General features: G+C 40.9%; 1 protein-coding gene across 2 annotated transcripts in view; it reads left to right on the top strand.

Annotated features, from left to right (window-relative positions):
- LOC129780282 (neural cell adhesion molecule 1-like) overlaps window positions 1-16,230 on the top strand; it is an 876,690-nt gene that overhangs the window by 85,885 nt on the left and 774,575 nt on the right. The window contains exon 2 of one of the 2 annotated variants that reach the window (XM_055788355.1): window positions 143-182. The exons of the other annotated variant lie outside the window; for it this stretch is intronic. The gene's annotated coding sequence lies outside the window, so the exon portion shown is untranslated. The remainder of the gene's footprint in view (window positions 1-142; window positions 183-16,230) is intronic. 2 annotated transcript variants of the gene reach the window in all.

The following is a 16,230-nucleotide window of genomic DNA, read 5'->3' on the forward strand; positions in this document are numbered from 1 at the left end:
TTGTATTGTTTGTTTGGAATGTGCATTAGAGAAGGTTTACGTTTAATTCAGGATAATGTGGTTAAACTTTAGTTCAATTATCTGCTGTATGATACAAGTTACATGCTGTACTAACCAGAGTTTTTCTTCTTCTCTTCTACAGGTAACTTACAGGCGTCGAACCATTTAGCCGTATCAAAGCCGTAAGCTAACAAACATTTGTAGCTGCATTTATCGAGAAACCATATTATCAACTTCACATCTCGTCACGTCTTTGATTGAGTAATTAATATCTCGGTTCCAGCTAACCGCTAGCCTTTGTGCTTGTTGATTATTGCAGATGCTTAAACCAACATCAAGATGGATTAGATCTGTGCCCCGTTTTACGACTTGTTGTTAATACCACATTTCCCTTTAGAGTCCGGGAGAAATTTTCAACCCCTCGCTTTGACTCCCTCCTAAAGCTTGTTGGTGTAATTCCAATGAAAAAGCTTCTCACGGGGTATTATCACAAAAACGGTGGAGCAATTTCGAGCGGTTTGGGGGAGGGGGGCTGTCGACTCAGCCATTTCCCATTTCAGCGGGCCTAAACACTTGTTCTTTCTCCTAAACGCTGTCTCTCGGTCTGTTTTCCTCTCTTCGATCGATCGCGCCCTGTTAAACCAGCCTAACATCAAATCGTAAGTTTATGGCCGCAGCAATCGTAAAATAATAAATTGTTACATCATTCCATGCCCAGTTCGGTCGGCCTATCATATCCTCAGGAATCCCCCACGAGGCTAACAAAGCAACCCCCCCCCCTTTGGATTGGGTTTTCCGCGTGTTTTTTTCTGCCAGGTTGCTGTATTTTTATTCGTTGCCCTCTCTTGGTGGAACTTTTTGGATTTGAGGATTTGTAACCGATCCTGTCGGCCAGAAGCTGGACTGTGAGTGTAGCACCAGCAGCAGCTGGGGTACAAGCCCGAACGAATTCGTCAATCGCTTTCACTTCATCATGATTTATCACCTGTGAGCCGTTTTCGGTGGGTTTTAAATGGTTTTTGTGGACGGTTTTATCACCTTGAGGGTATTTAGAGGTGTTCGTTTGATTGTTGCGTAGGAATGGATTAATGCCTTGTTAGGTAGTAAACTGGAGAACATATAAAGTAAAAGAAACATTACGAGAAACCGTATTGAAAAATATAGGGCATTTACGAATCAAAACAAATGGAGTCATTCATCCTTTCATTATTAGATTAAAACACAACCAATATTAACCATTGGAGAACTAAAATTTCAAGCACGTTTGCACATGCACATCAATCAATAATAATATAAAGTGCTATAATTGTTGTAATTTGCACTACGGTTCATAGAAGAATAAACTGCCCTGCAAAAATTTCAGTTGATACAAATAAAATCAATTGAAATGAATCACATTTAAATGTTTGTTGGCTGAACACTCTAAACAAGAATTGGTGCAAACTTTCCCAAAAGAAAGCTGACGAACTGTACTCGTACGCTGTTTTCTCTTTATTACGTTCATTATTTTACCATTATTATCCTATTGATGATTGATAATCGATTTATGTATACACTCTTGAGCTTAAGAGGTTTACAGTTTATCGCGATGCTGGTGGTATTGGGCTGATATATCAGCATGTAAAATGAATTATATAAGCGTTACATAGCGTTACACGTTTTTTATATGTCATTTATTTTTTATTTTTCATGAGCTTCTAAACAGCGATTTTAATTTTGCACGGAAGGTTTGTCCTGACTCGACAAACTCGTTCTCGACAATAATCGTTCCAGGACACTTTTGTAGAAGACCGCATTCACTGTTTGCCCTGGAGGTACAAAATTCGATGGAGGCTCTCTGCCCCATAATTAAAATTGTGACGCGACAAAAAATCACTGCGTTATTCTTATGAGCCAAAACTAGCTACTGAATTGAGAATTGAGGTAGAAACGGTAGCTGGTCAGAAATTGGCGGAAAGTAGTTCGCGCGTTGGAGCAGAGATAGCGCCACTTCCCGATTTTAGCGCGCGGTAGTCCCAGAACTTTTTGAAAGCAGTGTGTAGAATACTCCCTTAAAGCGATTTGGTTATCAACAATTCATTGATTCCAAACAGTTGAAACTAAAGTGAATTCACGCTTAACTTTTCAAAAGGACCTATCTGTTTCGATCGATTCTCTTCATTGACTTTCTCTTCCGATAACCACGGCCTCACAAACAGATGTTGCGTCAGTTTTTCCATATAATTGGATGAATGAGGTTTTCATCTACGCTCCAGTTTGTTGAAAACATCAGGAAATGCTTTTATCGCTGAGTTATTAACGGTAGAGAATATCGATGAAGAGAATCGATCAAAACAGATAGGTCCCTTTGAAAAGTTAAGCGTGAATTAGTCTTTTGTAAACTTCGATTTCTCTTTTTTTATCAAACCAAATACAACGTAGAAACTCTATGTAAATATAGCCCACAGTTTTGGGGCAAAAAAGGGTTCGATTCCCACTTTTTATTCCATCCGCTCCCAACGTAGATACGATAGACCCATTCCATGAGGTTATGCACCAGAGAACTAAATTTCAAATCTAGTTTCAGGAGAAAATTGAAAACGTTATTTGAATAAGCACTAGTTATATCATAATTTTTTGTAACAAATTTAATTTTTACGCACCAACCTTTGAGAGAGGCGAGTTTAAAAAACTACATCATTATATTAGGCTGTCAAAAAAGTCCTGCGGTATTTCCGCGAGGTGTCGTTGTAAGCGCGTAGTTCTAGTTGTATTCATTGTATCGACTATAGCTTGTTGGAAAGGTTGGAAAGGCGCTATAATATAGTCCTTGACAGTGTTTTGTTTGTTTAAGTCGTTCGTGAGTTATAGTGTCGCAAATATGGAGCAAAATAAAGAGAAAATCCGACATATTTTACAGTACTACTATGACAAAGGCAAAAATGCATCTCAAGCTGCCAATAAAATTTGTGCAGTTTATGGACCCGATACAGTTTCCATTTCCACCGCACAACGATGGTTTCAACGTTTTCGTTCTGGTGTAGAGGTCGTCGAAGATGCGCCACGCTCCGGAAGGCCTGTCGTCGAAAATTGCGACAGAATCGCTGAATTAGCCGAGAAAGACCGGCATAGTAGCAGCCGCAGCATAGGCCAAGAGCTGGGGATAAGTCATCAAACCGTTATTAACCATTTGAAGAAGCTTTGATTCACAAAGAAGCTCCATGTATGGGTGCCACACACGTTGACGCAAAAAAACATCTTTGACCGTATCGACGCATGTGAATCGCTGCTGAATCGCAACAAAATCGACCCGTTTCTGAAGAGGATGGTGACTGGTGATGAAAAGTGGGTCACTTACGACATCGTGAAGTGCAAACGGTCGTGGTCGAAGCCCGCTGAAGCGGCTCATACGGTGGCCAAGCCCGCTGAAGCGGCTCAGACGGTGGCCAAGCCCTCATTAACGCCCAGGAAGGTTCTGCTGTGTGTTTGGTGGGATTGTCAAGGAATAATCTATTATGAGCTGCTTCCCTATGGCCAAACGCTCAATTCGGACCTGTACTGCCAACAACTGGACCGCTTGAAGGTAACACTCATCTTCATGAGGCCATCTTTGATAAACAGAGGCCGCATTGTCTTCCATCAGGACAACGCCGGGCCACACACTTCTTTGGTGACGCGCCAGAAGCTCCGGGAGCTCGGATGGGAGGTTCTTTTGCATCCGCCGTATAGTCCGGACCTTGCACCAAGTGACTACCACCTGTTTTTGTCCATGGCGAACGAACTAGGTAGTCAGAAGTTAGCCACAAACCTGTGAAAATTGGCTATCCGAGTTTTTTGCCAATAAGGAAGCGAGCTTCTATGACGGGAGTATTATGAAGATGGCATCTCGTTGGGAACAAGTCATCGAACAAAACGGCGCATATTTGACTTAAAACAGATGATTGTAACTAATATTATGAACAAATGAAAATTCAAAAAAAATACCGCAGGACTTTTTTGACAGCCTAATATTTAATATATTTTAGGTTTGCATTATTTTTGAGTTTCTTGAGATATCTCACATGCTTAACCAAACTTCAATGTCTATATACTATTGAATGAGTGATTCAATTCTTGTTTGAAGAGCCGTGGGTAGACCTACGTTTCATTTTGTAATAAATAAGAAGCAAGCATTTTAAAAACAGGTATTTTGACGTAGAACTGCGTCTTTGATTTTTATATAGGGGGGTCACTCTACGAAAAATGTAACGTTTATTAAGAGTTTTCAAATGCATATTACGCATAATCGTTCTTACGATGTATGTTATAATATATACCATTAGACGGTAAATTTATCCAGCATTTTTTTCATCTGAGACAAATAAGATAGATATGTTTTGCGAGCGGATGCGAAGGTAAATCATGTATTATGCATTCTTTCCTCCAAACTTCGTTTCCATGAATGTTGTATGTAACACAAAATTGCGTGCAATAATTCGTTCTATCTAATAAGATAGCCAGATGTTAAAGTAATCAGATGCAAGATTTTATGCATCACTCAAACTTCATTCAAGATTTCACGCTTAACTTTTCAATAGGACCATCGACAATCTCTATCGTTAATAACTCAGCGGGAAAAGCATTCCCTAATATGTTCGATGATCAGGAGTGTAGGAGGGATCCTCGGTTATTAAACTATGTGGCAAAACTGGCGCAAAATCTGTATGCCAGGCCGTGGTAATTGAAAGAGACAGTTAGTAAAGATAATCGATCAAAACAGATAGATCTTATTGAAAAGTTAAGCGTGATTTCATCAAAGCAACGAGGAAAGTGTCACCCATGCAGTGATCTTTCGTTCATTAGGAGGAGGCAGCGATTATCATGCGAAAACTTATTGAGATCGGCATTGCATCACATCGCAAAAATGAAACGAATTGGAATATTAATATTCTTCAATTCATAACTCTCAATGACTCAATTCCTTCTATGATAGATTGAGCAGTAGAATCAATAAGACTGTGACAGTCTGCAAACGAACATTATTTCTTCGAAAAAGCTACTGCTCGCGATGCCTAATAATAAGAATAAGACAATGGAAAGAGATCTCAATACCATAGCTATCCATTAAATATAAAACAACTCCATGATTTCATGTGTATTTTACCTCAAAATATCACGAAATCGTGAGTATTTTCAACTTGTTTTTTCGATTCTTCCCCATAAATTTCATTTTCAGTGTAATCAGTGAAGATATTTTTTTTTGTTTACCGATTCACATACACCTCATCGACCATTCCATCCTGTTATGTGTTCCACTGATATTCATTAATCATGTTCAGTTGGACAGTTGACTTTCCTGCCAGAAGCTTATAGTCTTTCTCTTTTTGTTACAAACCGTTTGAAGGTTATGAGTACATACAACAAACGGCCCTTTTCATGGGTACTATTTAGAGTTTCAAACGAGTTTTGTTTTATTTATCCGTTTATTTTCACAGGCTCAGTTACATATGTTTAAAGGAGCCATACTCCTGATTATATTTCTACTAGCATATATTAATATATTAACATGTTTCCCTAATTCTTTGGTTAATAAAATAGGAAACCGATTACTCGCGGTCGACTTGAGTTTAGAAGGGTGACACATTTTCATTAGGAAAAGTATGGAATGTAAGGAGATGTGTGTTCGCACTCACTCAAAAGAGTTAAACTAACAGATTTTTGAACAATGAACAGAATTACAATTAAAATAACCAAGTGTTCTGAATAATCACAGTCCTACGTCAAACTTCCGTAGGCTCAGACCCTTCTACTTTTGAAGCGTTGTCACGTCACAAAAATAGAGCATTTTTTTAGTTTATCAGATGAACATAGGTTCAAACATTTTTATACTTGGGTTTCTCTGAGCAAACAATGAGGGTCAACAACCCACAAAATTTGGTTGAGATCGGTCCACAAATAGAGGAGTATCAACTGTCTCCAGAAGTTGTTGTCACGTCACGAAAAGTATACAATCCATTCCAATGTGACGTAACAACATTTTTGTTCACTGCAAACACTTTTTTTTTGCGTTTTCATCAATAAAGCACACAAAATTAAACGATGTTATAGTAAAATTAAAAAAAAATCCACCAAGAATCATCAGTTGGAGAATATTTTATAGTTAGATTGGCTTGTTATCAGTCAAATACTTTTGTGACCATTCACGATCGTACCACAATACGATCGTGAATGGTCTTCTTCTTCTTAATTGGCACTAACGTTCCTAGAGGAACTTCGCCGTCTCAACGTAGTATTACTTGCGTCATTTTTATTAGTACTCAATTGAGATTTCTATGCCAAACAACACGCATTGAATGCATTCTGAGTGGCAAGCTCTAGAATACGCGTGACCACAGTGCAAATCGAAGGAAATTTCTTTGACGAAAAATTTCCCCGACCAGAACGGGAATCGCACCCGAACCCCCGGCATGTTAGATTTGACGCTAATCACTCGGCCACGGGAGCACTAGTGAATGGTAATGTTGGCATATATCCATGGGTGCGCAAAGAGAAATAAAAAAATAATGTTTGGTAGTGAGAGATAGGATTTAAGTGAGAGGGCGATAATGTTTCAGTAGAAAGATCTTAGCCCTAGAGCGACGTGTGTGGAGTTATACAAAGAAAGTGCACATACTAATGCACACGCAAACATCGACGATCAACGATCAAAGTCAAAGTCATCTTCAACACGCAAACATAAACCTTGCACAGTTATGAACGCGGATGCATACAAAGAGTTTATCAAAAGTTTCTGATAGCAAAATCAAATGCGCTCTCCCTGTAGTGAGCGCCACTCGATGAACCAGGATTGTGCTAGCCATTGATGGCAAGTGCCAGAGTGGACGTGTTAAACAATCATGATATAAAAACTTTTCACTTTTCACAAATAAAGATATACCGTGTATTACAGGTAACAGGTAGATTCAATTTATATAGCTTATTTTGATGAACATACCATAAACAATTAAAATTGCCTTGTTTCGCAATGTTTCACAACCTAAAAGAACATAGAACTCATTTTTCACACAGGTCGAATATATTTCTTCTCCGTTTTTGGAGGAATGAAAACGTAAAATGGCGCTAAAACGCTAGAATGGAGAGAGCCAGAAAGAAGTCACCATATTATCATATTATCAGCGTTATGACACCTTTCATTTGACACTATTGAAAATTCAGTAGGAAGCACTGTTCCTGAGATACAAAAGAGGGTAGGTTCAGGTCGTGTTAGGACCACCTTCCCCTGTAGGATTGACTTTTGGAATTGGAAGGGGAGATCTCAATAGAAAGTAAGAAGTATTCAGCGTAATAAAAAACATAAAAAATAGTATATCGCTTGCTAGAATATGGTGAAATTCTTATTCAATACAACTTATTGATTGTGTGACTTGACAACGCTTCGTGGAGACTGTTTATTCGCACAGAGCGCTTTGTCACGTCACAAAATTCATGCCGTCAAAATGTATATTCTCGCAAGTTTTTTGAAAAACTGAGTATACAGGAATCTACGTTCATCTTTCATCGACAAATCATAGAACAAAGTATATTTGTATGTTTGGAAACGGAACTAAAAATACAACATTAATGTTCAAAAGTCGGAACCCGCAAAAAGACAGGTGTTGTCACGTCACAAAAGTATTGGGCTGCAAACAAGCGAATTTAACTGCAAAATATCCTCCAACTGAAGATTCTTGTAGGAATTTCAATTTCACTCTAAAATCGTTTACCATTTGGAAATCGTGTGATTTATACATGAAAACGAGAAAAACTCCTGTTTATGGTGAGTAAAACCGTTGTCACGTCACGTTGGAATGGGTCAATATCACAATGACCCGCAGTTTTGTATCCATTTTTAAACAAAACTCGATCAGCTTTTCACTCTCTATAAGCTTTTAGTTTCGTGTACTCCGTGATTTAGAACATGAATTATCCATTACCAAGAAATAACGTATGCATATAAAAAAATTGGACAAATTTCGGATGCCGATAAAAAAAAAAACTACAAAATTTAATTCAATTAACTAAATTTTCCCTCAATCCTACGCTTATTGAGCCTTCTCCAGAAATACATCGACTCCCTTATAAGTTGATTTACAGCAACTTAGGCGAAAATTGTGAAACAAGTACGTTCGATGCTTTGTTAGCATGTACTGCCAATTTCTCCTCAGTGCACGAAGAAGTGGGACATACTGAAGCACTTCGTCTCCGCGGGATTTATCCGATCAGACATTTGAAACATCCTCTTTCTTCAGGAGAATGATGAGAGCGTCGACTGGAAGCCTGGTCCTGATCGTCCGACAGTTAGTATTATCTGAAAGGGTCCGTAAAGTGCAGCAAATGCTAGAGAGGGAGACCAAGAGCAAGGTAGCCTCACCGTCTTGCGCCTTGGAAGGGAGGTCGGAGCAACCAAATTATGCCAAATTATGAACAAGTACATTTTTGCGGAAGCGTCAGTCTAGGCCGTGTCTGAGCAGCAGGGAATAACCCAGAAAGAGCAACTGACAACAAATCACTGGAGATGGACCTAATTAAATTGTACCGAAATCCGCCAACCCTCTCAAAGGCCCTCCAGTTTCGACCGATAGAAAATTACTGGGCGAACCACAAAACAGAGGACTTATTCTAATTTCTTTTTCATTTGTGAAACATGCCGGGATAAACTGGGAGGCAGAAGCTTAAAATCCTATGTACTTGATGAGATCACAAATAACACCGCTTCGTCACCCGTTGGCTTACCGGTTCAGGTCCAACAGCTGACCAAATTGGTGAAATCGTTGAATGATAAAGTGGACAAATGCATCTCCTTTGATAACTCTGCCGAACACCCACCAACACGACCAAGAATGGAAAATACATGGCCCAGACTTGGTAACGTCGTCGTGGTAAGGAAGGCGAAGCGATTGGAACTTCTTCTGCTCGTGGGACCAAAAAAATTGATCTCAGTGACTTGTCTCTGCCATGCCTGACACCATCGATTCCCGCTCCTAAATTCTGGTTATACCTATCTGGATTGCATCCGTTAGCAACTGTTGACGACATACAAAAAATTGCTTCTCGTTGTTTGAATTTAACCGGTCCTACTGATACCGGCTGATACTGCGAAGCTGACTTTTTTCGTTTCTTTCAAAATCGGGCTGGATCCATCATTGAAAGACCTCGCTCTCTACGCATCGACTTGGCCCGATGGTGTATTATTCCGTGAATTCATCGACTATTAAAAAAACTAGCGTGGATCCAACGGCATTACTCAGGCAACTACTTAAGGCTCTGTCAGTGGAAGCCCTAGGGTTGACACCATTACTAATAATCATTCCTCGCGACGTTCTGTGTATGGTGGAAACTCTAGGGTTTCCACCAGAGGTGAGTGTCTATATCATTCACCAATTATTCCTGCACCTGATGGTTGTGTGTTGCAGAACACAACCTGCGATGGTAGCCGTTTATGGATCTACTACCAAAACGTTCGCGGACTACGGACCAAGATCGACGATTTTTATTGCAACAGCCTGGATTGCAATTTTGATGTCATCATTTTAACTGAGACGGAGCTCTACGATGCCATCAATTCAATTCGAATTCGAAATGGAGTTTTGGATGAGTTCTAATCGCCGTACACCATCGATTCGTCAGTAACAGGATAACTGTAACCAGTGGCGAAACGTTAGAGCAAGTGTGTGCATCGATTACGATTGGATCCAAGCGGATACTGCTGTGTGCAATTTATATTCCGCCAGACAAGAGCAAGGACCTCAACGTACTAAATGGGCATATTGCGTCCATTCATGAACTAGCGAACAATGGCTCTGATGACGATCTCTTGGTAGTATGCGGTGACTATAATCAACCTGGAATTTTGGAACTTCCTGGAGTAGTTCTGATGGTCTGATCCAGCCCGTGAATTATGTTCCGTTATCAATGGCTAGCTCCCTGTTGATTGATGGCACGAATTTCCTCAATTTGGGCAAAAGGAATCTTGAGTGCAACCACATAGGGCGAATTCTCGACCTGTTCTTTTGTTCCTCTGATTTGCTTGTGGAAATCTCGAGATCCGTTTCACCACTTCTGCCAGCTGACCTTCACCATCCGCCTCTTGTCATCTCCTCTCAACCTCTGATTGACGAAGATGCACCGTCGCAAGGTATGAATGAAAATGCCGAGCTTGCGTTAGATTATAGCAAGATTGATTTCCATGCTCTAGTTGATTTCCTGACTGGCGTTAATGCTCTTTTCGATGGACTGAGTGTTGACGAAATGGCTGAAACGTTGTGTGCCGTGCTGAATAGTTGGATGGATTCAAATGTCCCTACTCGTCGACCTGCTGTTTCTCCTGCCTGGAGCGGAAACGGAATGCTTCGCAACGCAGACTTCGACGTAATCGTTGCTCGGCAAATAAACGCAGTTTCCACTTGGCGTGCAACGAGTACCGTAATCTCATCGCCCTACAAATCGTACGTTTTGCGAGTTCAAACTAATCTGAGGTGAAACCCAAAGAGCTTCTGGAGCTATGTAAACTCGAAACGGAAGAATTCGACTATACCTCCCAGCATCTTTATAAATGATGCTGAATCATCAGTGGGCGAGGAGAAATGTGAGCTGGATTGATCTCCATCGCTGATGATTGTTGCGTGGACGTAGTTAAAGGGTGTGTCACATCAAATTGCATCACGGAAAAAACGCTGTAGAAATTCGCCCAGTAGACCGATCCTTTTGAAAATTTTAGACAGTAAAATAAAAACTATTAAACAACTCTTGGCATTCGCTATCCAACTCTTGACGAGTAAAGTTCAGTGTCAGTATTGTGCGTTGCCACTTTTGCTATTGTGCTATTGGTATAGTGTACGAGTGAAGGTCATTGCTGTCCGCTTTCGAATTGACCTTTTGTGAAGTGGAACAAAGGACCAAGGAAGCAGCGCTCTTGCAGCTTACAGCCCTTGGCGGCTGTTGAACATCGGCATAACGGGATCGCCATCGTGTGGCTGTCGTTAACGGAAATTATTATCACGTGACCGTGTAAGCTATTCTTGCGCTATTGTGTTGTCTCCATAGCGCGTAGCCTCTATCTCTCCCTGATTAGGGCAGTAGGCGGCTATATTTATTATTAATATTATTATTCAACTCAACATTTGTTCATTGTTTAATATTATTATCATAATTTTTTTTGTTTTGTTATTTTTTTTCTCGAGATTATTGTTAAAATCAATAATATATTAGAAATAAGACAGAAATTTTTGTAAAATGGAGGATAGTGGAGGATCTCCAGAGATGGAGATCTCCGATAATGAATCCCATACAAGATCGGGGAAAAAAAATAAACGAGTCCCTCATAAAGAAGATAATTCTTCTGGGGACGAATCCGCTCATACTTCCAAGCCCCCCTCTAAAAAAATTGCAAGCCTCCCTTCTCAACCTGTTACTTCCACTCCCTCTCTCCCATCATCGATTTCGCTTCCCCCTTCTGATGATACCGATCCAACCCAATCCTCGTCCTCGTCCTCGTCTTCTCCCTCTGTTGTCTCCGCTCCACGTGTCAGAGTTTATCCAGAAAATGCACCTGGAACTGGCCCGTGGGTTGTTTTCCTCCGGCCAAAACCAAAAGGAAAAAGCCTTAACGTGATTCAGATCATGAAAGATCTGGCCAGATACTCTTCTGTATCTGAAATTCGCAGGGTTAGACCGAACAAATTGCGAGTTGTCGTGAATGACCGGAAACACGCAAACGAGATTGTTGCTGACCAACACTTCACTCTCGAATATCGAACATTTATACCCTCCCATAACGTAGAAATTGAGGGGGTGATAACTGAAACGGGTCTGACGAGTGAACAAATAAAAAAAGAAGGAAAAGGCAACTTCAAGAAGCTCCCCTCAATGGAGGTAAAGATCTTGGACTGTCGCCAACTCGGGAAACTCTCTCATGATGGGGACCAACCTAAATTCACGCCGTCAGAGTCGTTTCGAGTCACCTTTGCTGGTGCCGCCCTCCCTGACTACGTTATGGGGGACAAATTGAGACTACCTGTGTGACTCTTCGTGCCAAAGCCCATGACTTGTAACAAACGCAAGTCAGTTGGTCTCACAGCAGATTATTGTGTCAACAAGGAGCGCTGTGCCACTTGCGGAGAGCAACATGTGGACAAATCCTGCAGTGCGACTGAGCATAAGTGTCCATATTGCGGCGGAACTCCACACGTGCTCTCAGCTTGTGAAACTTACAAGAGTCGCTGGGAGAAACAGAAGCGCTCTTTAAACGAACGCTCGAAGCGCACATTTGCGGAAATTTTAAAGGGCGCTTCGCCACTGTCCCAACAACAAGAACAACTAATCTCAACACATAATACCTTTTCCACGTTGCCAGTTGATGAAATGGAAGCGGACACAGCTAGCGGGGGCACACCGTTTATTTTCAAAAGGAATCCCCGGCGCAAAAATGTGACCACTCCCAAAGTTCAAGAACAAGTCCCGCCGGTGAAACCCCCTGTTAGCTTGCCTAAAAAAACGAGTGCAGCGGACAAGCAAAATCAGGTTCCTTCTGGCTTCCGTGGGAATAGTTCACCTTCGAACGACCCTCGAGGGGACATCAAAAACCCCAACTGTCCCTATTTTTCCGTCCAGCTCAACTTCCCAATCGGGATTTATAAAGTTGTCTGACCTTTTGGATCAAATCTACAAGTGTTTTAATGTTTCCGACTCCATCAGAACCATTGTCATCTCAATACTTCCAGTATTAAAGACAATTTTGCAACAATTGATGCAAACATGGCCCCTCCTTGCAATGATTATCTCTCTTGATGTCTAATTTAGATAGAGAGGTCGGAGATATCGCTGTTTTACAGTGGAATTGTCGTAGTCTTATCCCTAAATTGGATACATTCAAATTTTTAATTCATAACTTCAATTGTAATGTTTTTGCTCTGTCCGAAACTTGGCTTTCTTCGCGAGATGATATCTCTTTCCACGATTTTAATATTATACGCTTGGACCGTGATGATAGATACGGAGGGGTGCTATTGGGGATCAATAAGTGCCACTCATTTTTTAGAATTGACCTTCCACCTATTGAAGGGATCGAAGCTGTTGCTTGTCATGCAAAATCGCTCTTCAACGAATGAAAGCGAAGAATATTCACATCGATGGATTTTTAATTTTGCACGGAAGGTTTGTCCTGATTCCGCTCCTGTGCGAAAAATTGTTCGAGATATACCGCAAGATAGGTGCGATCTTGATTCCGAGTTTTCGATGGTAGAATTCTCTCTTGCTCTCCTTTTATGTAACAATTCTGCTCCGGGATCGGATAGAATTAAGTTCAACTTGCTGAAAAACCTCCCTGATGTGGCGAAACATCGCTTGTTGAATTTATTCAATCGGTTTCTGGAGAATAATATTGTTCCAGATGATTGGAGACAAGTACGAGTTATAGCTATTCAAAAACCCGGAAAACCTGCGTCCGACTTCGATTCGTACCGCCCAATAGCAATGCTGTCTTGTATACGGAAATTGTTGGAGAAAATGATCTTGTTTCGCCTTGATCGATGGGTTGAAACGAATGGCCTACTCTCAGATACACAATATGGGTTCCGCAGGGGCAAGGGGACGAATGATTGTCTTGCGTTGCTTTCTTCAGAAATTCAAATGGCTTACGCCGAAAAAAAAAACAAATGGCTTCAGTATTCTTGGACATAAAGGGGGCCTTTGATTCTGTTTCAACAGAGGTTTTGACAGACAAATTACACTCTCGGGGTCTGCCGCCTCTATTGAATAATATGTTATATAACTTGCTTTGTGAGAAACATTTGAACTTTTCTCACGGAGATTCGGCAGTAAGTCGGTTCTCTTACATGGGCCTCCCCCAGGGCTCATGTTTAAGCCCCCTTTTGTACAACTTCTATGTAAGCGACATCGACAATTGCCTTACACAAAATTGCAGCCTAAGACAAATTGCAGATGAAGGAGTGGTGTCTGTCGTAGGATCAAACGAATCCGACCTGCAAGAACCCTTACAAGATACCTTGAACAATTTTTCAACCTGGGCCATTGGGCTAAGGATCGAATTCTCCACGGAGAAAACAGAGATGGTGGTTTTTTCTAGGAAGCATAGACCAGCAAAACCAAAGCTTCAACTTTTGGGTAAACCGATCCCTCATGCTACGTCATTCAAGTATCTTGGGGTCTGGTTCGACTCCAAATGTACTTAGGGGGCCCATATTAGGTATCTGAGTAAAAAATGCCAACAAAGAATAAACTTTCTCCGTACAATTACCGGCACCTGGTGGGGAGCCCATCCCGAAGATCTTATAATGTTGTATCGAACAACTATTCTCTCAGTGATGGAGTATGGCAGTTTCTGTTTTCAATCAGCTGCCAAAACACACCTCATTAAACTCGAGCGTATTCAATAGCATTGTTTCCGTATCGCGTTGGGATGTATGCCCTCAACGCATACTATGAGTCTCGAGGTTTTGGCAGGCCTACTCCCACTAAAAGATCGCTTCAATTTATTATCTCTTCGGTTCTTCATCCGGTGTAATGAACCCATTGGTGATCGGAAATTTTGAGCAGCTGATCGAGCTAAATTTTCACTCCGGATTCATGAGTTCATATCATGAATTCATCTCCATGCAGGTTGATCCTTCTTCGTATATTCCCAACCGTGTTTGTTTCCCTGACTACATCAATTCCTCTGTGCATTTTGATCTGTCCATGAAGCAAGATATCCATGGATATTCAGATTACCAACGATCGAGGATCGCTCCAACGATCTTCGATGAAAAGTATGGGGGTATCAATTGTGATAATATGTACATTACTGATGGGTCCACTATAAACGAGTCCACAGGATTTGGAGTGTTCAACGAATTTTTTAGCACCTCACACAGTCTTCAGAATCCTTACTCAGTTTATATTGATGAATTGGCAGCAATTCATTGGGCGCTGGACAGCGTCGCCTCACGACCTGTTGAACACTATTACATTGTAACGGATAGTCTTAGCTCTGTCGAAGCTATCCGTTCAGTGAGGCCGGAAAAGCACTCGCCGTACTTCCTTGAGAGAATACGAAAAATTTTGAGTGAGTGAGTTATCCAGACGCTGTTATGTCATTACATTTATCTGGGCCCCTTCACATTGCTCCATTCCGGGTAATGAGAGGGCTGAATCATTAGCAAAGGTAGGTGCAATTGAAGGCGATATTTATCAGCGTCAAATCGTCTTCAATGAATTTTATTCTTTAGTCCGCATAAATATCATCGCTAACTGGCAACGCAAGTGGAATGAAGATGAATTGGGCCGGTGGTTTCACTCGATTATCCCTAAGGTTAGCCTCAAACCGTGGTTCAAAAGTCTAGACTTGAGTCGGGACTTTATTCGCACCTTCTCCCGACTCATGTCCAATCACTGTTCGTTAGACGCGTTACTCTTTCGTTTCAATCTGGCCGGTAGCAATCTCTGCATTTGTGGCCGAGGTTACCACGACATCGAACACGTTGTTTGGTCGTGTGAGGTTTATCTTGTTGCCAGATCGAATTTAGAAAACTCCCTTCGGGCTAGAGGAAGGCAGCCCAATGTGCCGGTGAGAGATGTGTTGGCTCGGTTAGACCTTGATTACATGTCCCATATATATGTTTTCCTTAAAGCTATAGATCTTCGTGTGTGATTGTCCCTACATTCTTATACCCTCCTTTCCTTCCTTTACGGGTAATTCATCCCCTTGCTATAAATAGTAGAATAAGTTGAAATGTAAATACACTATAGATATACGAATAGATTTAAGAAATGAGTGTTCATCAACATTGTTACAATTTCCTTATATCCCATCCTTCTCCTAAAAATATGTCACCCTCCTAAACTCGAGTACACCGCGAGTAATCGGTTTTCCACCTTACTAACCATAGATGTAAGAAAATTGTTTATATATATATATATATATATAGTTTTAAAATTATATTTAAGAATTCGGCTCCTTTAAACTTAAGTAACTGAGCCTGTAAAAATAATGAATTAATAAAATAAAAAACAACTCTTGGCATTTTCTTTTTATTCATACTTCGAGCCCAAGCCCGTATGCTCGCACCTTCCTCTTTACCCCGTCCATAAGGTTCTGTACAACGTCAGGTTGCAGTTTTTTTTTAAACAGAAATCCATTTTCTCTTGAAGTCCGCCTCCGATTTGACAACTTTTGGGTTCTTCCGGAGGGCCTGCTTCATAATCGCCCAATATTTCTCTATTGGGCGAAGCTCCGGC

Source organism: Toxorhynchites rutilus, chromosome 3 (genome assembly GCF_029784135.1).
Source record: "Toxorhynchites rutilus septentrionalis strain SRP chromosome 3, ASM2978413v1, whole genome shotgun sequence".
NCBI classification, from domain to species: domain Eukaryota; kingdom Metazoa; phylum Arthropoda; class Insecta; order Diptera; family Culicidae; genus Toxorhynchites; species Toxorhynchites rutilus.